Raw genomic sequence first — 23375 nt, 5'->3', positions numbered from 1 at the left:
TTTCTGATGCTATTGTGATTGGAATAGTTTTCTTTATTTCTTTTTCTGATCCTTCATCATAGCATAAAAGAACTGATTTCTTTAAGTTGATTTTGTAACTGGTCACTGTACTAAAATCATTGATGAATTCCAACAGTTTTTTGAATGACTTTATGAAATTATATATATATGATATATCTACAATCTTTTCCTTAGCAACTAGCAACAATTTGACGTCTTTCTTCCCAATGTGGATGCATTTTAATTATTTATACTACCTAATTTTTCTATCAAGGAACTTGAACACTATATTGAATTGGAGTGGTGAGAGTGGGCACCTTGTCTTGTTCTGAGAGGAACAATTGGAAACCCTTCCAGTTTTTCTCCATTGAGTATGTTAGCTGTGAGTTTGTTGTATATATGGCCTTTATTATATTGAGGTATGTCTCTTCTTTACCCAATCTGTTAAGATTTGTTATCATGAAAGGATGTTGTATTTTATCAAGTGTTTTTCTAAGTCTATTGAGATGATCATTTCATTGATACAATAAATTACATTTATTGATTTATGTATGTGGCATCCGAAGGATAAATCCCATATAGTCAGTGTTTATAATCCTTTTAATGTGTTCTTGAATTTGGTTTGCTAATATTTTGTTGAGAATTTTTGCATCATTTATTCATCAGGGATATTAGTCTACAGTTTGTTTCTTTTTCCCCCTTGGGATAGGTATTCTTACCTGATTTTGGTATCAGGGAAATGCTGGCTTTGTACTTTGACTTTGGAAGTGTTCTAGAGGGATTATTTTAATATTTGACTTTTGAAATATGCTTTTATCACAATTTATTTCATTATCTAGTTATCAGAGGATAAGTGAGGTGATAGTGCCTCAACTGAACATTAGATTTTTAAAAACGATTTTCTATCATTGAACAACATCAATTCATTTTGAGTAAATTTTTGTGTATGGTATATGGTAAGGGTTCAGTTTTAATTTTTTGCATATGGATATCTAGTTTTTTCCAGCACCGTTTGTTGAAGAGATTATCTTTCCCATTGTATATTCTTGGCACATCAAACATTGGTTTTGTCAAACATCATTTGTCTATATATGTGTGGGTTATTTCTGGCAGTCTATTCAGTTCCACTGGTCTATACGGTTATCTTTATGCCAACACCATACTGTTTCAATTGATATAGCCTTGTAGTATAGTTTAAAATCAGCTTCCAGCTTTATTTTTCTTTCTCAAGATTATTTGGGCTATTCTGGACATTTTGTAGTTCAATATGAACTTTGGCATTGTTTTGGGTTTTTACCTATTTCAGTAAAAAAAAAAAAAAAAATGCCATCAGGATTTTGATGGTAATAGCTCTCAAAATCAGACTGCTTTAAATATTATTGCTATCTTAATAATATTAAACCTTCCAATCCATGAACACTGGATGTCTTTTCATTTACTTGTGTCTTTTTAAATTTTCTTCTTCAATGTTCTGTAGTTTTTAGTATATAAGTCTACTACTTCACTAGTTAAGTTTATTCCTGACTATTTTATTATTTTTGATGCTGTTGTAATTGGGATTTTTTTCTTAATTTCCTTTTCAGATGGTTTGTTGTTAGTATATAGAGACACAACTGATTTTTCTTTGCTTATTCTGTATTCAACAACTTTACTGAATTTGCTTATTAGTTCTAACAGGCTTTTTTCTATGTATGAACGTAAGGGAAAAGACATTGGTCTTGGCAATGATGTCTTAGATAGTATACCAAAGCATAGGAAACAAAGGCAAAAGTAGCTAAGAGGGACTACATCAAACTAAAGAACTCTGTACAGCAAAGGAAACAATCAACAGAATTAAAAGGCAACCTGTGGAATGGGAGAAAACATTTGAAAACCATATATCTGATAAGGGGTTAGTTTCCAAAATACACAAGGAACTTCCACAACTCAATAGCAAAAAAATAAAAATAAAAAGGCCACAATAGGTATATGAAAATATGCTCATTATTAATTTTAAGGGAAATGCAAATCAAAACAATGAGATGTCATCTCACACATGTTAAGATGGCAATTATAAATAAAACTAATAACAAGTGTTAGTGAAGATGTGGAGAATTTGGAACCACTGTACATTGTTGATGGGGGTGTAAAATGATGCAAGTGTTACTGAAAATAATATGATGACTCCTAAAAAAATTAAAAATAAAACTACCATATGATCCATCAATGCCACTTCTGGGCATATAACCAAAATTACTGAAATCAGGATCTTGACAAGATATCTGTGTGGCCATGTTCACTGCAGTATTAGTCACAATTGCCCAGATATGTAAACAACAGATACTTATTTTAAAAATGCGGTATATACCAACAATGAAATATCAGTTAACCTTTAAAAACAAGTAAATTTTGCCACTTGTGACAACACGCATGGACCTGGAAAACATCATGCTAAGTAAACTAAATCAATCACAGAAACACAAATACTACGTAACTTCATTTATGTGAGGTATTTAAAACAGTCAAACTCAGAGAAGCCGAGAATCTAATAGTGGTCCAGAGGCTTGGGAGTGGAGGAAGTGAGGAGTTGTTCAATTATATAAAATCCCAATTATGCTAGATGAACAAGTTCTAGAGATCTGTTGTACAACATAGTGTGTATAGTTAACAATATAGTAGTGTACACTTCAAAATATGTTAAGAGGTTAGATCAGTAGTCAATGGCGCATTAATATGGCTATGTCAGTGCTAGCCACGTCCAAGCCATGTAGTAACGCATTATATTATGATTGCTTTTCCTTCCTTTCACATTTTGTTTTCCCTAAAAGTAGTAACTTTCCTTTCTCATACGTTTGTTTTGTTTTCCATGAACGTAGTATCAATTCCACACCGATGTCCCTTCAGTGCTATGATATTTCTCAATGTTGTCAAATTCATTCTCTTCAAAATATTCCATATTTATTGATGAAATCTCCAGTGGAGCTTCTTCACTCGTTCCAATCTGGCCAAGATTCTCTGGAGGCAGGCTAATGACATTGTACCTTGGGCTGCATATATGTCACCTCACTTCTTTCTAGTGCTGACCACTAGCTCCTGAACTGCTTGAGTCTCTCTGTCTGGGTCATTGCAACATTTGATAAGGAATATTCCTCATTTGCTTCCTGAGGATGGTATGTAAGAGGTAAATTTCTTCAGATCTTGCATGTCTAAAAATGATCTTCCTTCTATCTCATGTTTAATTTACTTTTTAAAAAGTGACTGGGTAAACATTTCAATTAGAAATGAGGTTCTCTTAAAATTTTGAAAACATTTTTTATTGATTTCTGGTTTCCAGTTTTAAACATTTCACTTTCTTTTTTCAGAAATTTTAGGCAGTTCTTTTTTCAGTCTTTGAAATTTCATGAATAAATGCATGTTGTAGATCTATGTTAACCCATTTTGCAGGGCACTGAAATGAACTTTCTCAATTTGGAAATTGTTCTTGGTAAATTTCTTTTAATTAATAGTTGGATAATATCTTTATTCCATTACCCTTTTTAGAATTATTATTTTGAAGTTGAATCTCCCCTACAGGTCCTCTAATTTTCCCATTTTCCCTCTTCTGTTTCCTATTCCTTATTTTTTATCTGAGGCTATATCTTCACCTTTCTTTTTAATATTGAGCTTTTATTTTCTGTCCTTGTGTATTTAATTTCCAACAGCTTTTTTATTTGTTTGTTTCCAGGATGCTCCTTTTTTCCTAGCATTTTGTTATAATTTCATGGATCTGATAAAATCCTTAATTTTTCTGATGATATTAGTGATGGTGTATTTTAAATTTTCTTCTTTCTCTATAGTCTCTTTTTCTTTCAACTGATTTTTTCTCTTTACATGCTTAGATCTTTTGATATTTATTTTAGATGTTTTCCTCAAATCAGCAATCATTGGCTATCTATTCATATTTAAGTTTGAATAGTTTTCTTTTATAGCTGTGACCATCATTCTAACAGGACCTGACTGGTCTATCTCATTAAGAAATCCCCAATGTCACTATCCCTGTGTATTTTTTAGAGGATTGGTCAGATTCTCAAAAGGAGATATATCTAAACTTCTGCTTGAGGAAGGGTAGAGAGAGGTAGGTATTTGGCTGCTAGCCTTTCGGATTCTAGTAGGAAAATACAATAGTGGGCATTCAATATTTATTATCAAACTCTTATTTAAACACTTGTTTATATCACACTAAGCCCGAGAAAGACTGGGGCTTGCCTTAAGATAACAGGCTAATGATTGCACCGTAAGAGACTGAAGCTAGGAACGAGCCATTCCTACCCAGCCCAATTGCAGATTTTGAAAATTTACAGATATGTCGAAACTAATGGTTCTTTGGAAAAGCTGGTGTCCATATGCCAGGGAGATTATATATGCCAGGGAGATTATATATGCCAGGGAGATTATATATGCCAGGGAGATTATATATGCCAGGGAGATTATATATGCCAGGGATATATATATATATATATATATATATATATATATATATATATATATATCAGTAATTCTGAAGTCAGAGGCACTTAATATTCATATTACAAAGTCATGAATTTATGCAACATGAAGGAGGGCAAGGTCATAATAAAGATCAATAATAAAGTCGGAATTAATGCAGACGGAGTCATTTTTTGGAATACTGGCACAAACATTAATGGGCCAGCCTTGTCCCCCATCAGGACAGTCAATGAAATTCTCAGAGATTTTTCTGACTGCCCTATATGCCTTTCATATTTAATATCGATCTTTAACACAGAACTAAAAGTAGTTAAATGAATGAAAGGACATTTTAGGTTAATCATTCAATTATATAAAGTACCTTTTTGGTTTCTATCTTGATACCACATTTCTTTGATTCTAAAACACCTTCAATTATAAAATACACTATTGATTTAATAATAATTTTTAGAGACAAGCCACCTCTACCACATTCAGTGTATACACTGATTGAAAGACATATCTCAATCTCAGAAACTAAAATAAGAAAACTTTGATATCCTATCATTGAGAAACACTGAAAAAAGCTTTTACTTCTCTGTACTTTCAATTCAAGCAGATTTTCAAATAGAAATTAACATGCATGACTTCATCTTCATAAATAGTACTGTAAACATTGCCTCTAAGAAAAGAGAGGGCATGTCAAGTCTTCCTCATCGAGTTGGTCTACTCAAGTAAAAAGCACAGTGTCTTTTGCTTATTTAAGAACTAAAAATACCTACAGAAATAATTTAAAGACTTTGTTCTGATAAATTCAAATGTTATCTCATTTTTCTCTAAATTGGAAAATATATAAATATATTTGTCTACTGGTGATCCTAAAAATCAGTACATGTTTCTCCAATTATCTCTATAATTATTTTGAAGTTTGGTATTTCAAATATGGCACTGAATGCAGAAATGTGACAAAGACTTATTAGAGCTAGAAGATCAGCCTTCTGCATTTATCAACAATATTAGGGTCATTGAGTGGGTGGCAGATATAATTTTCAAAGCTTTAAAATATCACATACAGCTGGATGCATAAAAAGTGCTCTGTAAATACCCTCCTTGGATTTGAGTATCTAGCCACAGGAAGCACTCTGGATGAAGAGGTGGAAGAAATTGCTGGATATTATTGTTCCCATCACTATTCTTTGCTTTGTCCTTTCCTTTATATAGTAATTAGTATGGCAGCCACACACCCATTTTTAATAATCACCTGAGAAATGTGAAAGCTTTAGCCATTTGATAAATCATAGTCTATTATAGAATAAAATGAGATTTTTCTGAAAAAAAAACACACATCAATTCTATTGCTTTAAATAAATTAAGGAATATACATGGGGGCATTTTTTTATCTTGATTTTAATGACAAGGGACAAACTATGTAAAGCTAGAATACATGTAAAATATCTTCCATTATTGTGCTCCATGCTTCAAGAACCCTATTCATTAATTATACATAGCGTGATCAAGACAGAATGGAATCACTGTACCTGATCAGTGTGACTTGCTTGGGTATGTCGTTCATTCTCTGGCTTTCACTGTTCAGGTCTAGAGTCAGTCATTTATTAGCAACTCATACATATCTTCACAGGCAACGCTAAACAAAAAGGAAGTAACATCACTCTCTGGTAATTACATTTCTTAAATGCAGTCCATCTACAGTATGGAGTAAAGACAAGATAGCATGTCATTTCATAACCAACTAAATCTATTTTTGCATAAATCATTATACATTTTTTCATTATCGGAGTTATATATGAAAACAATTTATATCCTACAGAAACCGGTACAGCTACTTTTTCTATCCACTCAGTGCTAGACTAGAAGTTATTTCAAGGGCAGACAGACGCTGGAATAGAGAATATATAGTCCATAGCACTAGCCCCTATAACATCTGGTATATATTTCAAGAGTGTTTTTTATACCCTGCTATATTTTTCTCTACTATATTTTTCTCATCATTTATTTTTTTAACTCATCACATCATTATTTCCATCCTCATCCTATTTGATGTATTTTACTTTAACAGAGATGCATTAATTCTAATATGCACTCATTTCTTCATTTACTCGACAGCAATTTATTTCATACCTATTCTGTTCAAGACCTTGCTTTAGCCTCTGAAAAAAACCACAAATAAGATTCCTGTCCTCATGTAGTAGGCATTCTCATAGATATAGACAGAAAATTTTAAAAATAAGGTATGATTACAATTAGGAAAGGAGAAATGTAGGATCACCACTGTGTGGGGCTGAAATGTTTCTCTCCTGTCTTCCTGGGCGGGTGCCAAAATGTTATAGAGAGATGTGTGAAATGAGGTTTCAACACTTCAGACAATGAGTCAGAGGGAACTCCTGGGACTTCCAGTGTAGGTCAGACATAAATGTGTCAGGAGTATGAACCACCTGTTTTTGCACCTGTTCTTGTGCCTTCAGGACAATACAGGGGCTTCGTGGCCTAAAGACCTCTGGCACTTGATGATGGATCTGTCTGGGAATGCTCATCTGTAGGGATTAGTGGGGCAAATAGAATATATCAATGTTATCTATGGAACTGCATCACATAATCAAATCTTAAGTCTAACAGGAGCAATAGCAACAACAATTAATAAAAAAATAAAATAAAAAAACAGTGTGTGATAAGAATGTGATTATGACATCTCTACATTTCTGGAGGCCACTGCTATGATTCTGCAACAGGACACCGTACAGAATCCAGATCTACCACAGATATTGTGACTGCCATTGAATTGTATCCAAAAAGACAAGCAGCAGAGAAACTTGGCCTATATACTAGACCGCCTGTAGAATATTCTTTTGCTAGGCCCTGTTCAGGCATTCAGGTCAATTGATGGGGTCAAAGCTACTAATGTGATATGTGGTGCTTCTGAAATCCAAGGAATGTACTAAGGAAGATGGCTATATATCATTAGCAGATATAACGTACTACAACGTAAACTTTGCTTTGGATGAGACATATTAACATTCATCTGAACTCCAGAATTCTCATTAAGGTAATAGAATCTCTGAAAATTTACTTCTGATTTCATGGAATGTATGTATGTTATCAGGTATCTAAATCCCCACTTTGATGAGAAGCTTCAACTGGAAACACCAGCTAATTAATATGATCAGTGAAGGATGGGCCTTCAACACGATGTTAGGATTTTTCTTAAAAATTTTTAATTTATTTTTCATGGGCACCATTGTGTCCATATTTTTGAAAAAACAACTGAGAATATAAGAACCATTTGTAGATATGTGAGCTAGCATACCGAATGCAAAATTTCTGATAAATGCACTCTCTTTTCACTTTGCTACTTCTTTGGTCTAGCCTAAAATCCATTCATACAAGTATTCTCCAGGTTTTTCCATGTTTTAAATTAGCAAGATCTTTTACTGGGAATGAGGGAGATCTATTCTTCCTAGATTTGCTTATATAAGTACATTCTTGGGATATACTTGGATCTTAGATTGGTTTCCACTTCCAGGTCAGGAGACAGCAAGAGGGATTAAGGTAGAGCTGGGGACAATTAGATTTTCCATGGGGCTGTTTTCCATAGGCATGTTGACTGGCTATTCCTGGTGTTTTAGATCACAGTTTGGATCAAAATCTGGGGTTGATGAATCTGACTGGTGGTGTCTGGGCCAAGTGATTGTACTCTCACTTCAAGGGAGGTTGAGAAAGCAAGTATATGGCATTTTCTTTTTCAAAGATGGGAGTCAAGCTCTGTTTTGTAAGTAAGCAAGACTGTACATGAGAAGGGGATTAGATTCTGGGCAGCAAAAGGAAAGTAAAATGTCCATTAGAGAATCCCCCATGAAAGGTGAGCTTGAAGCAGTAAACTTGGTCTAGAGTCAAATACAAGAGTTCTTTATGGGCCTTCTAATGTTGTTGATTATTTACAACCTTGAATATAATTCAAAGTATTAGGATAACCAAATATTCGTCATATATATTTGTTTTTAATAGACATTTATTTTTCAGAGCTATTTTACAGTCACAGCAATGTTGAGCAGAACATACAGACAATTCCCATACATCCCCTGCCCAGACATATAAATATTACCCCCTCCCCCTCCGTTATCAACATCTCTCACCAGAGTGGTACACTTGTTCGATTTGATAAACCTACATGGATATATTATTACCATCCAAAGCCCATACTTTACGTTAGAGTTCACTTTTGGTATTGTACATTCTATGAGCTATGACAATTATATAATGACATGTATCCACTATTATAATAACATACAGTATATGTTACATCCTGCCCTTAAAAATCTCTGTGCTTCGCCTATCCATCCTTCCCCTGGCAATCACTGATCGTTTTACTGTCTCCATAGTTTTGCCCTTTCCAGAATGTCACATAATTGGAGTTATACAGTATGTAGCCATTTTAGATTGACTGATTTCACTGAGTAATATGAATTTACAGTGCCTCCATGTATTTTGTACGATTTGGCATGCCCACTAGCAATGAATGAGAGTCCCTGTGGTTTCACATCCTCACCAGCATGTGTCAGTGTTCTGAATTTTGTTCATTCTAAACAGGTGTGCAGTGGTATCTCACTGTTGTTTTAATTTGCATTACTCTGATGATATTTAATGGGGAGCACCTTTTCATATGCTTAATTGCCATCTGTATATCTTCTTTGGTGAGGAGTCAGTTAAGGTCTTTGGTCCATTTTTAATCAGGTTGTTTTCATATTGTTGAGTTTTTCCCTTATACTTTTAATTAATCTTTCTGTAGTATTGTGGGTTTAGGGAAACTTGGGTTGACCTATAAACATATATTTTCCAGGAATCAAGTAGGAACCCTAGATATGTAAAAAGTCATCTTTCCTAATAGGTGAAAGAAATACCATTGACATAGATTTATTATATTAACAGAGTGGCTCTTTAATTTTAGAATCATATTATGCAATAAGTGTTAAAGGCAGTTTTTAAAAATCATATACTATTTTAAGGTAATTCTACTCATGAGAAAGCTTTCCGTAATGTTTAACATAAATTTCTCTGTGCCTTAAGCTGGATTCCCAGAAATACACTATGAGATGGAAATTTGTTTACAGATTTATAGCATGATGCCCCCTAAATCAACACCTCTGGGAAAGTGAAAGAAGTAAGACTGGGCAGAGAGGGGAGTTTAACTGTGGTTGCATAAGGCCTCAGTTGATTCCTTGTGGAGGTCGGAGCTGGCCCGTTGAAGTTGCCCTGCCTTGATTAGATTCGCGTTGTCCTGAAGTAGGGCACCTGCCCATGCATGAGAAGGCTCTCTTCAGTTCAGGGCAATTATCCAGGAGCCATCATTACTCCCAGCAGCTGCAGTATTGTCTCAATTCTGAAGAGGGTACCTAAGATTAACATTTACTACTACTTATAACATCCCCCCATTGTTCCTTGTCTGCCTTCAAGATCCAATTAAACAGTTCAATCCCTCCTTCCATACAGGTCAAGAATATTAGAGCACACATTTTTATCATTCACTAGACTCTTAACTTTTGCTCATTTATGATGGTTGCAATAATATACATTGTATATTGATGGTGTCCCCCTTAAAGGATGAATCATGGAATTGAATAGATAACATGATTATGCTCCTGGTGCATAGTGTACAGTGAAATGACAATTATCCATATGCTCTTGACATTTGACATTTTACTTATCCTAAAATCACATGACTTTTTTGAAACTTTCACCCCACCATTGACTAACACTAGTGATAATCAGTGAATACCTATGTTTTTTTCATATATTGTTATTTTTGCTTTGTTCTCTTATTCTGTTCTTCTACAGATAATTTTATTGTGCTCAGGGGCAGAAACTCACATATTTCTAAGAAATTCCAACTGGATGTCTCATTTAAAAATGTATAGGTTTTCTAAAGGTCTTGTTTTATTCTCTCCCCATAGCTCCTAGGCTAGAACATAGTAAGTGCTCAATGGATATTTTTTGACTGAATACAGGGAGTTTAATTTCTAACTGATATGTAAATTTATTTTGTTATCAAATAAAAATTCTGAGAGTTCTTACTTATGTGAAATGTGGCCTTTTGATTGTTACTCACATGCTTTCTATCAGAGACTTGATGAAATACAACGAAGACAAAAGAGCCAGATAGTCTCATGATTCTGGCCTTATTTGTTTCAATTCCCTTGAACTTCGTTTTGTGTTAGAAAGCAGACTCCCTTGTAATTTTGAAGAGTGATGAGAAAATTCCAAACCAACTCTTCACTTTTAATTTAATTATATTGATGGAGCCTTACACTGAGAGTAACACAAGCTATCAATCAAGTCAACCGACTTCTGCGCTTTGGGAAAATTCATGTCAGCTCTTTTTATCCCCCCTCTTTTATCACTGTCTTCCTTTTTGTGATTAAGCAAAGACCAACCATCTTTCCAAAGAAAAGTCAGTATTCAGTTCAAATTCATTTTTGGTGAGCAAGGCAATTGGATGCATTTTCCATATGATGTAGTGCACTATTTACTAAGTTTTCATTCATAATTTTTTCTTCACATTTGGAATATATTTGTAATCAATATCTTCTTTATGAAGGATGATGACAGTCAAAGATCATCACATAGAAAATTACAAGGAAAAGGGATAAGACATAATTTGCACCGGGCCAAGTTAATGGACCAGCCAATTCCTGACACTCTAATTCAGCCTGAATATCTGTTTTAATTACAGCACAAATTTAGCTACTGATGAAAACTTCACATAAAATTACAATCCCATATAATTCACAATTATTACAGTTTGATGCGAGGAGATGGTAGGAATGTGGCAATTGCCTTTCAAGTGGTAGTTTTGTGTTTTATAAATTGCATGTAGTCAAAGTAACTATTTGAAGTTCCTTGTAAACTAAAGGTACATTTTTTATGACACACACAAAAAGGGCAAGAACTTGAATTTTTTCTACTGACTCACTGTTATATGAATGTTATATCTGATATAGTGCAAACTTTTTTTTTTCAACGTGAAAAGCAATGCTCGAGGTGCTTTATTAGTAATAGTTTATTTAAACCTATTGTGAGGAATTATTATCCTCATTTTATAAGTAAACTGAGACACAATGCAGTCAGCTAAATTGTCCAAGTTCACAGAGCTAGCAAGGTATTGTCTAGATTTGAGCCCAGGCCATCTGATGTCAAGTCCATGATCTAAACAACACACCCTGCTGCTCCTCTGAAGAAGGAATGATCTGCACACTATAGATGAATGCAAATCTCCCCTTGGCTAATTTTAAGTCAGTCAATATTTAACTCAGTGTCATCTGTCAGGATTCCACCACAGAATAAACTTAAATGAAATGACATATTGTTTTGGACAATCTATAGTGGATGTGCATGTTCAAAGTCTCTAGGTATGAACAGAAGTCCAGGATTTGTTACTACTTTTATAAGTTTGACATATCACTTGCTAAGTCTAGATTTTAGAATTTTAGGTACCGAAATAAGGCAGGTAAACTAAGTATAAATGTTTTACTTCTTACTAATTGAAACTTATATTGTGCCTTTATCACAATTTTCTTCATAATCATTATCTGTATCATTTATTGGGCATATCTAACATGATTTGCAAACCTTATCTTCTTTAATCCTTCAAACCTATGAGTAGGTATTTTCAGTTTAGGAGACTGAAGTTCAGAAAGGTTAAAAACCCATATTTTACCCATGTATAATGTGTACTATTTTGCCCAAATTTGTGAGGGAAAAATAAGGATGTTCATTATACATGGGTCATACTAATTCCATATCTATGTAAATGTTTTCATTCTTTTATGCTTATGAGTTAAAAGTGTAACTCTAGAAATCAATAACGATATCTGTATGCAAAATAATACCCTGGAATATGATAATCGGTTTTGTTGAATTTACAATGAACTTGTAACGACAAAGAGTTCTTGGCCTTCTATGATGCATAAATATCGTAAATTTGTTACTGGTACATAAAATTTCTTGTACCTTGTATCTGTTCTTGTGTTTTGTAATTATTTGTTACATAAAATTTCTCGTACCATAATATGTTAAAAATGCTAAAATTTTTTTATAACACAAAAAACAAGTACCTAAATATAAACAAATAAAAAATTGAATTAAAATGAAAGTTTGGTTTTTTTCCCCTGAAAGTTTGGGCCAAAAATGTGGATGCACATTATATCCACAATCTTGTACATTGTATAATGTACAAGAGTACATTATACATGGTAAAATATGGTAACTCTCCCAAAATTCCACAAGTCTCGAATCCCCAATAAGTCACAAGGTGGTAGGGCCTGGTTGGGACCATTGTTTATATGACTCTGAAATTCACATACTCTCCACATGAGATGGCTCATTGTATGATTAAGGCAAATAAAGTGAGAAATTCTCTTGACAACTGGATCAGTGTTTCTATTATCTTCTAGTAAGAAAATAGAAATCATAGTAGTCATATGAACGTGGAGAACTTATAATAAAAATATATTAACTGCATATAATGTTGCTTATGTAACTGAAAGGGTAAAAAGAGAAATGCAAGCTATCAAGGAGGCAGCAACTGCAGGAAGCAGTAACAAATCCTACGGTCCAGGGCACACAGGGAGGGAACAAAGAGAAGAGACTGGAATTATCATAATGTAGAAAGGGGATCTCATACAGCTGAAACTCAGACCTCTGAAGAGAAGGTATTATTTGGTTGGTGCTGGTTTCTATGGAGTGGAGAACAATGAGGCTGGTTTTGAGAATGTTAGGAAAACTGCAAACTGGATTCACCTACTGCTACGGGAAGGATCTATTGTTGCTGCAATGAACAAACACTTCTTATGTGTGACATTCACTAGAATTACAAACAGGAATCCCATAGGAAACAAACAGGAAGAAGCAAATCCCATGTCCTCTTTCAGCCTTGCAGTGGTCTGACTGTCATTAGTTTAGCCGTACCTAGAGCCACTAAGTAATGAAGAAAAGTATACTGAAGAGCCCCAGCTTCAACCTCAGAAAGCAGAGACTAGAAGGTGAGTCTGGAGGTGAAATAAAACTTTAATAACTGGCACCATGTGAAAATTAATTATGGGAATCATCTGCATTCCCAGGTCTATAGTATTTTATGATGGGCCCTTCACACACCCAGATGTCTACAGGAGAAACTTTGTGCTTAAATATGAGTGATATGGAATTTTTTACTTTCTTCATTTTCTTTTTCTTAAACTTTTATTTATTTAAGTGTGTTTTTCCAGGACCCATTAGCTCTAAGTCAAGTAGTTGTTTCAATCTAGTTGTGGAGGGTACAGCTCACAGTGGCCCATGTGGGGATTGAACCGGCAACCTTGTTGTTAAGAGTACTGTGCTCTAACCAACAGAACTAACCAGCCACCCAGACCTGGGATTTTTTTTAAACTAAATTTTTCTTTTCCACTTTCTTTCTCTATCACTACTTTTTATTCCTCTAATACCGTAACTACATTCTTTCCTATCTTGATTTTTTTTACCACCCAGCATACAAATTTATGGTTTATAAGGAGTGGATAATAAAACAAAAAGAAAAAAGAAAAAAGAGGAAATGTGAAAAAATATTTTCCACCTAATAAGTTCAGACTTTATAATTCCACAAAACTTGTGTATTTGAGATTAAACATTAGGTGAATTTTAACATTCTTAAAGGAAGGTAGAAAAATGTGCCACATGTATCCAGGCTCTATCTTCAATACTTTTCTCCAATACATAAAGCAGACAGCAAAACAAATTATTCGTATTGTCACAATTGTATTGGTTTCATAAATACTTTATTATTAAACTCCATTTTCTCATATACTATCCCTGTTATTAAAATTAGTTTTGCCTTTAACAATAGTACTTGGCAGGTATACATTGTAGGATAAATAACCAGTGTGAAACCTTATGTTTCCTTAAGAGAACTATGCCAATGCCAAAGCATATAGATCAAATTTGTGTCATTCCCTTTAAATGATGCAGGGATACAGCTGTGAAAGCAAATATATTCAATATATACTTATTAATTTCCTACCATGTTCCAGTGTCTAAGCACTGGGAAATCAAATTGAATAAAGTAAATGGCATCTAGATATGGAAGAGTTTAAAGGATTTATGGAAAATATTATGTACAACTCTATGCCAACAAATTTTAACATCAAGATGGAATAGAAATATCTAGAAAAACATAAATTATAAATAATTTAGAGAAAAAATATTACTAATCATAAAAAGAAAAATTACAATTTGTCAAAAAGTGAAACAAAATAGGTGGCAGGCCCAAATGGTTAAAAATGTTCTAGTTCATTTTTAAGGTCACAGAACTTGATTAAGAGATAATTTTTTTTTCAGACAAGAAAACAAGATAGAAAAATGTAAAGTCATCCCCAATTAACATAAATACAACATATATCTCTTTTTTATTTCAATATTGGAAGAGAAACCATAGTTCCTGCTCCTTTGCCTTCCAATGTAAAGGGAATATGCTAGTTTAACATGCTTACTAAATTTGCCACTTCACTTGCCCATGGAACAAGGAGTACATTTTCTGTTGAGTGAATTTAGGCTAAGCAAATAGGTATGAATAGCCCCCTCATATTCTCCTTCTCTTTCTTAGGAACCTAATTTTCTAAAGAGTATGCAGATAGAAATGGCAGTGTGAGGTGAGCCTCTTCAAAATCTTACCTGGCATTTACAACAAATTGAACAACTATAATTCCACAAAGGACTTCCTGACAGCAGAAAGGCAAGACTAAGAGGCGCGCAACTGAAATCATCTAAAGGTGGGCAAATTGGGAGTGGGGGTGCTGGGAAAGGGGAAATGTGGAGACACAGGCGTGCACCAGAGCTCAGAGCTCTGAGCTCCCTGCATTCTGGAGCAACCGTAGTCATAGGAGAGGGAAGAATTAGGACTGCTAGGGTTCTGCTTATGGCACAGTCTGGCCTGAGAGATCAGCATATAACACGGCTGAACCCAACGCTCACAGCAGAGACCTCGGTGCAAAGTCTGAAGGAAGAAGGGTGAAAATTGCAGTTTAAGCCCTCAATGCAGAGCAGAGAACTGAAGGCTTACGCAAGGAGCAGAGCCAACCCCTCCCACCCTCCCAGTGCTAGAAGCTGAACAGTAGCAGTGTCAGATCAAAAGGACAGAATATTTGCAATTCTGAGAACTGCAGCCCGCAGTCCGTAGCTACGAACTCACAGCCCAACCTGTTCCCACGAAGGGGAGGGATCCTTGGGTGTAGGATTGGCTATTGTGGTGGTAGCCGCCACTGCTCAGAACCATCTTTCACAACTCACCCAGTCCTTGTCCCCACCTATCTGGGCGGATCCCTGCAGGGGTAAACAGAGCTGCGGAAATACACAGGCCCTGAATCTGGTGCAGGAAGAATTTCGGAACTGTAGGAGCTCTCCACATCCCCCAATAGAGGAGGTGCCCTGATACCAAGGTGACCTGCTCACAGAGAAGCCTACCTTCCAGGGAATCCCCCCCTCGTGTGAGAAGCTGGAGCAGTGCAGAGAAAAATATAACACTACAACGTGAGAGAGAATAAGAGGCTGCAGTCAGAGAGAAAATAAAGCATTCTGCCAACACCTACTGGAAAGCAAAAGAAAGACCTCATCCTACCAACCTGTTGAAGAACACATTTCTGTAGATGCCTAGGAAGAGAAATAATAATTCATTAATTGCCATGAATAACCAAGGTAACAAGGCAGCTCAGAAAGAAAATGAAAAGTCTCCAGAAAATGAACTTAAAACATGGAAATATGTGACTTAAATGACAAAGAATTCAAGACTGTAGTTCTGAAAAAACTCAACAAGATGCAAGAAAACACAGAGAAGCAGCTTAAAGAACTCAGAAACACAATCAAAGAACAAAATTGAACATTTTATCAAAGAGATTGAAATTTTAACAAAGAACCAAATAGAATTTCTGTAGATTAAGAACTCAATAAAAGAAATTAAGAATGAAATAGCCAGCTTAGATAATAGAACTGACCAGATAAAGGAAAGAATCAGTGACATTGAAGATAGAAATTTGGAAATGACACAGATGGAAGAAGAGAGAGACTTGAGAGTTAATAAAAATAAAAGAACTCTACAAGAACTTTCTGAATCCATCAGAAAAAGCTACATAAGAACAATGGGCATATCAGAAGGAGAAGAAGGGAAACAAAGAGTATATTCAAACAAACAGTCAAGGAGAACTTCCCAAACTTGTGGAAATAACTGGATCCTCAAATCCAAGAAGCAAATAGAACACCTAATTACATCAATCCCAACAGGCCTTCTCCATGGCACATTATATTAAAGTTGTCAAAAATTAACAACAAAGAGAATCCTCAAGGCAGCCAGGGAAAAGAGGCCAGTTACCTACAAAGGAAAGCCCATTTGCTTATCATCATATTTTTCAGCAGAAACTCTACAAGCCAGAAGGGAGTGGAATCAAATATTCAAACTATTGAAAGAGAGAAATTATGAGCCAAGAATAATACAGTGTTTCTCCAAAAATAAGACCTAGCCAGACCATCAGCTCTAATGCATCTTTTGTAGCAAAAATTAATATAAGACCCGGTCTTATTTTAATATAAGACCGGGTCTTATATAATCTGATATAATATAATATAATATAATATAATATAATATAATATAATATAATATAATATAATAATTAATATAATATAATATAATATAATATAATATAATATAATGCCTAGTCTTATAAAATATAATATAATATAAAACTATGTCTTATATAATGTAAGACCCGGTCTTATAAAATATAATATAAGACTGTGTCTTATATTAATTTTTGCTCCAAAAGACGCATTAGAGCTGACGGTCTGGCTACTTCTTATTTTCAGGGAAATATGGTATATCTAGCAAAGATATCCTTTATATATGAAGGAGGAATAAAGACGTTTCCAGACATACAGAAGCTGAGGGAATTTTCTAAAACACAACCTGCACTACAAGAAATGCTGAAGGAGGCTATTCAACCTGAAATAAAAAAGCAGAAAAAGCACAAAATCATGAATAGTATTATAAACAGACAGACAGAAGCAGGAAATGGCAACCCCTACACCAAATAAGACACCATACACTTAAACATAACATACAGGGTAAAGAAGGGGGAAAAAAAGAGGAAAAAGAGAACTTGCTACTGCAGTGAAGAAATCAACTCACAGTATAAATACTGATAATTTGTGACAACAAAAACATAAAAGGGGAGAAAGTAAAGGTCTGAACCTGCACAACGGAATGGAGAAAAAAGCATGCTGAAAAAAAAAAGGAATACGCTAAATATGAAACTTTCTTTCACATAAACTTAATGGTAATCACTCAGAAAAAATCCAGAATTGAAATATATAACGTATTAAAAGAAGGAGCAGAGAGAAAAATCATAGAATACCACCACACAGAAATAATAGAAAACAAAAAGGCAAAGAAACAATGGAGACACAGTCTTACCAGAAAACCAAATATAGAATGATAGAAAATCCTCATATATCAATAATGACCCTAAATGTAAATGAACTGAACTCATCAATAAAAAGCAGAGTAGCACATTGGATCAAAAACTAAACCCAGCCATATGCTGCCTCCAAGAGATACATTTCAGCTACAAGAACAAATATAGAGTCAAACTGAAAGGGTGGAAAATGACACTCCAAGAAAATGGTATTCAGAGAAAAGCAGGTGTAGTCATACTGATATCAGATGAAACAGACTTCAAGATAAAAAAGGTAACAAGAGACAAAGATGGACAATTCTTAATGATAAAGGGTCTATAAAATAAGAAGACATAGCAGTCATCAATATTTATGCCCCCAATCAGGGAGGACCAGAATATACAAAGCAACTACTAATAGAACAAAGGGAGAAATTCACCAAAACACAATTATACTAGGGGACCTAAATACATCATTGACAGCTATGGATAGATCATCCAAACAGAAAAGAAAGAAATATCAGCCCTAAATGACACAATATATGAAATGGTCATAATTGACACTTACAGACCACTTCATCCTAGAACATCAGACTACATTCTTTCCTAGTGTACATGGAACATTCTCAAGAATAGACCATATATTGGGACACAAAATTAGACTCAGCAAATTTAAGAAGATTGAAATCATACCAAGTATATTCTCTAATAACAAGGCTTTGAAACTGGATATCAACTGCAAAAAGAAAACAGGAATAAAAACCACAAAAATGTGGAGATTAAACAACTTACTTTTAAAGAATTACTGGGTCAAAGAAGAAATAAGAGGAGAGATCAAAAATACATACCATGCTTCCTCAAAAATAAGACCTAGCCAGACAATCAGCTCTAATGCATCTTTTGGAGAAAAAATTAATATAAGATCCAGTCTTATTTTACTATAATGTAAGACTGGGTCTGATATGATATGATATGATATGATATGATATGATATGATATGATATATGATATGATACGATATATGATATGAGACTGGGTCTTATATTAATTTTTGCTCCAAAAGACACATTAAAGCTGACTGCTTGGCTATGTCTTATTTTCAGGGAAACACGGTAGAAACAGATGAGAATGAAAATACATCCTACCAAAATTTTTGGGATGTCGGGAAAGCAGTTTTAAGAGGGAAATTTATATCATTACAGGCCTATCTCAAGAAACAAGAAAAATCCCAAATAAATAACCTCACATTACACCTTAAAGAACTACAAAAAGAAGAACAAATGAAATCTAAAAACAGCAGACGGGAGGAAATAATAAAAATCAGAGCAGAACTAAATGTAATAGAGAACAAAAGACAATAGGAAAAAACAATGCAACAAAGAACTAGTTCTTTGAAAAGATTAATAAATGTACAAACCCTTAGTTAGACTCACTAAGTTAAAAAGAAAACAGACACAAAGAAAATCACCATGAAAGAGGGGAAGTTACCACGGATGCCACAGAAATACAAAGGATTATCCAAGAATACTATGAAGGGCTATATGCCACCAAATTCAATAACCTAGAAGAAATGGACATGTTCTTAGAAACATATACCCTTCCTAGACTGAATCACAAAGAATTAGAAAATCTATATAGACCAATCCAACAGTAAGGAAATTGTATCAGTCATCTGAAACCTTCTCAACAGTGACAGTCCAGGACCAGATGGCTTCACTAGAGAATTCTACCAAAAAGGAGATCTGATACCTGTCCTACTCAAACTCTTCCAAAAAATTGAAACAGAGACAATACTCCCTAAATCATTTTATCAGGCCAGCATTACCTTGATACCAAAACCTGGTAAGGATAACACAAAAAGGAAAATTACAGACCAATATCTCTGATGAATACAGATGCAAAACTCCTAAACAAAATTCTAGCAAATCGAATGCAACAATGCATTAAAAAAATGATATACCACAACCAAGCGGGGTTCATCCCAGAGGCACAAGGATGGCTCAACAAATGCAAATGGATCAATGTAATACACCACATAAACAAAATAAAGGATGAAAATCATCTGATTATATTAATAGATTCAGAAAAAGCGTTTGACAAGATACAACATCCATTTATGATTGAAACACTTAATAAAATGGGTATAGAAGGAAAATATCTTAACATATTAAAGGCCATATATGACAAACCCTCAGCTAATATCATAATTAACACTGAAAAACTGAAACCCTTTGCTCTATATTCAGGAACACGACAAGGCTATCCCCTTTCACCTCTGCTTTTCAACATAGTATAAGAAGCCCTAGCCAGAGCAATCAGGCAAGAGAAAGGAATACAAGGCATCCAAATAGGGAAGGAAGAAGTTAAATTGTCACTCTTTGCAGATGACATGATGCTATATATAGAAAACACTACAGACTCCATCAAAAAGCTATTAGAAACAATAAATGAATACAGTAAAATTGCCAAATACAAAATCAACATAAGAAATCCATTGCATTCCTATATACTAACAATGAAACCTCAGAAAAAGAAATAAAAATAATTCCTTTTGCAATTGCAACAAAAAGAATAAAATACCTAGGAATAAGCTTAACCAAGGATGTGAAAGACCTATACACTGACAACTGTAAGACATTTTTAAAAGAAATTGAAGAAGACACAATGAAATGGAAAGACATTCCATATTTATTGAGTGGAAGAATCAACATAGTTAAAATGGTCATATTACCCAAAGCAATATACAGATTTAATGCAATCCCCATGAAAATCCCAATGGCATTTTTAAAAGAAATAAAACAAACAAACAAAAATCATCAGATTTGTATGGAACCACAAAAGACCCCGAATAGCCAAAGCAATCCTAAGAAAAAAGAACAATGCTGGAGGTATCACACTCCCTGACTTCAGCTAGTACTACAGGGCAACAATAATCAAAACAGTGTGGTATTGGCAGAAAAACAGACACACAGACCAATGGAATAGAATCAAGAATCCACAAATAAACACACATAAATAAATATGAACAGATAATTTTCTACAAAGAAGCCAAAAACATATAATGGAGAAAAGACAGCCTTTTCAATAAATGGTGCTGGGAGAATTGAAAAGCCATGCATAAAAGAATGAAACTGGACTGCTATCTGTCACTATGTACCAAATTAATTCCAAATGGATCAAAGACCTAAACATAAGACTTGAAACAATAAACTGCATAGAAGAAAATGTAGGTACTAAACTAATGGACCTTGGGTTCAAAGAGCATTTTATGAATTTGACTTCAAAGACAAGGGAAGTAAAATCTAAAATAAATGAATGGGACTATATAAAACCAAAAGATGCTACACAGAAAAAGAAACCATCGACAAAATAAAGAGGCAACCAACCAAATGGGAGAAGATTTTTGCAAATAATGTCTCCAATAAGGGGCTAATATCCAAAATATATAAGGAACTCATACAACTCAACAACAAAAAAACAAACAATCCAATTTTTAAAAGGTCAGAGGACCTGAAGAGACATTTCTCCAAAGAGGACATACAAATGGCCAATAGACATATGAAAAAATGCTCAACATCACTAATCATCAGAGAAATGCAAATAAAAACCACAATGAGATACCACCACACACCAGTTAGAATGGCTATCATTAACAAGACAAATAATAACAAGTGTTAGAGAGGCTATGGAGAAAAAGGAACCATGATACACTGTTGGTGGGAAGGCAGATTGGTGCAGACGCTATGATAGCAGTGTGGAGATTCCTCAAAAAATTAAAAATGGAATTACCATATGATCTGTCTCTTGGGTATCTACCCAAAAAATCTGAAAACATTTATCCGTAAAGATATATGATCTCCGATGTTCATTGCAGTTTTATTTACAGTGGCCAAAACGGAAACAACCAAAGTGTCCTTCAATAGATGATTGGATAAAGAAGTTGTGGTATATATACAGAATGGAATACTATGCTGCCATAAGAAAAGATGAAATAGTGCCATTAGGGACAACATGGAGGGATGTTGAGATTATAATGCTAAGCGAAATAAGTCCGACAGAAAAAGTCGAGAACCATATGATTTCACTGATATGTGGTATGTAAAACTGAAAACAACAAAAACAAATGAAGAAACAAAACTCATAGACACAGACAATAGTTTAGTGGTTACCAGAGGGTAAAGGGGTGGTAGATGAGGGTAAAAGGGATCAAATACTGTGATGGAAGGACAACTGACTCTGGGTCATGAACACACAATGTGATATATAGTTGATGCATTACAGAATTGTACACCTTAAATCTATGTAATTTTGCTAACAATTGTCACCCCAATAAACTTTAAATAAAAAAATTAGTATGCTAACTGATATGTTATTTGCAATAAGCTAAACAGCATATTTTGTTTGGGATACCTGTAGTTTTTCAGCACCATCAATGACTGACGAGGCCAAGTCTATTTCTGGGACCTGCATTTAGTTATTTTTAACAGCTAAGCCATATCTTTGTATCTAATCTTTACCTATAAAGATGGTATTTTTAACTTTATTTGCTTAATGTGTTTTCCCCATCGGTGCTGATATTTATGGTGCTTCATTAAATCCCAACACCTCCTAATATCTTTTACTTTGATGCTGAAAAGTTTGCTTTAACATTTTTCTGGAAAAATAAATATCAACTAATTTGAGAAAAACAAAATAGAAAGGAGAAATGGGTGCTCTTCACAGATATTAAAATATATCATAATGTTCTTATAAATAAAATGTGTTATGTAACCACTAAATGATCTGACCTGTCACATCAGTGGTATGTCAGGTGGCTATAGATAGTGTAGAACTTTTAAAAACTATTCAGTTGAGGATGATAAGTTTCTATAAGCAATTTTCTTGGTTCCTTTATCTTTCCTTAGGTACATTATAAAAACTCAGCCACTGTATTTTCTTTGAGACCTATTAAGAAAGAAAAAAAAAAGTAAAGAAAAATAAACAGAAAAGCAAACTGAATCTTCAATGAAACTAGGATATAGAAACAAGCATATAGAACAATCTATGAAAAAAGGCTGTCCAATATAGGAAAATTGGACCTAGTTTATGTAGATATTCAAGAGAAGATCTATGCTTTGCAAGGTTTCAGGAAACACATATTTGCCAAAAGTAGAGGGTACTTTCCACAAGGGCAAAGTCTACCATTGCATGAGGTATGGATGTCAATTTCTTATCACCATATCCCTGAGTCTATTTGAAACTAAGAAATGGCAGAGAAAGTGAGCTAAAAGTGAAAACACAATGATGTGCTTTCTTTGCAAGTACAGGACATTAGAGTAATAGCATAAAGAGGAAAAACTAAATTGGAATCAGCTCTGCAGTATATTACCTTAGTTATATGAATACCACCTTGCTAAATCCAGTGGTCTGTTCTTGATTTTCATTTTGCTGGGCATTTCCACTGAATTTGACAAA

At 34.2% G+C, this 23375-nt stretch overlaps 1 long non-coding RNA gene across 1 annotated transcript in view; it reads right to left on the bottom strand.

The window, feature by feature from the left end:
- The window catches only part of LOC141572800 (uncharacterized), a 631723-nt gene that overhangs the window by 566055 nt on the left and 42293 nt on the right, over positions 1–23375 (bottom strand). Inside the window, exon 2 of the long non-coding RNA XR_012498295.2 lies at positions 5982–6088. This is a non-coding gene — a long non-coding RNA (uncharacterized LOC141572800). The remainder of the gene's footprint in view (positions 1–5981; positions 6089–23375) is intronic.

This window comes from Rhinolophus sinicus, chromosome 15, assembly GCF_057876585.1.
Source record: "Rhinolophus sinicus isolate RSI-liver-muscle chromosome 15, RSI-T2T, whole genome shotgun sequence".
NCBI lineage: Eukaryota > Metazoa > Chordata > Mammalia > Chiroptera > Rhinolophidae > Rhinolophus > Rhinolophus sinicus.
Note: the sequence above shows the minus strand (reverse complement) of the source record. Positions and strands in the feature narration are given on the sequence as shown.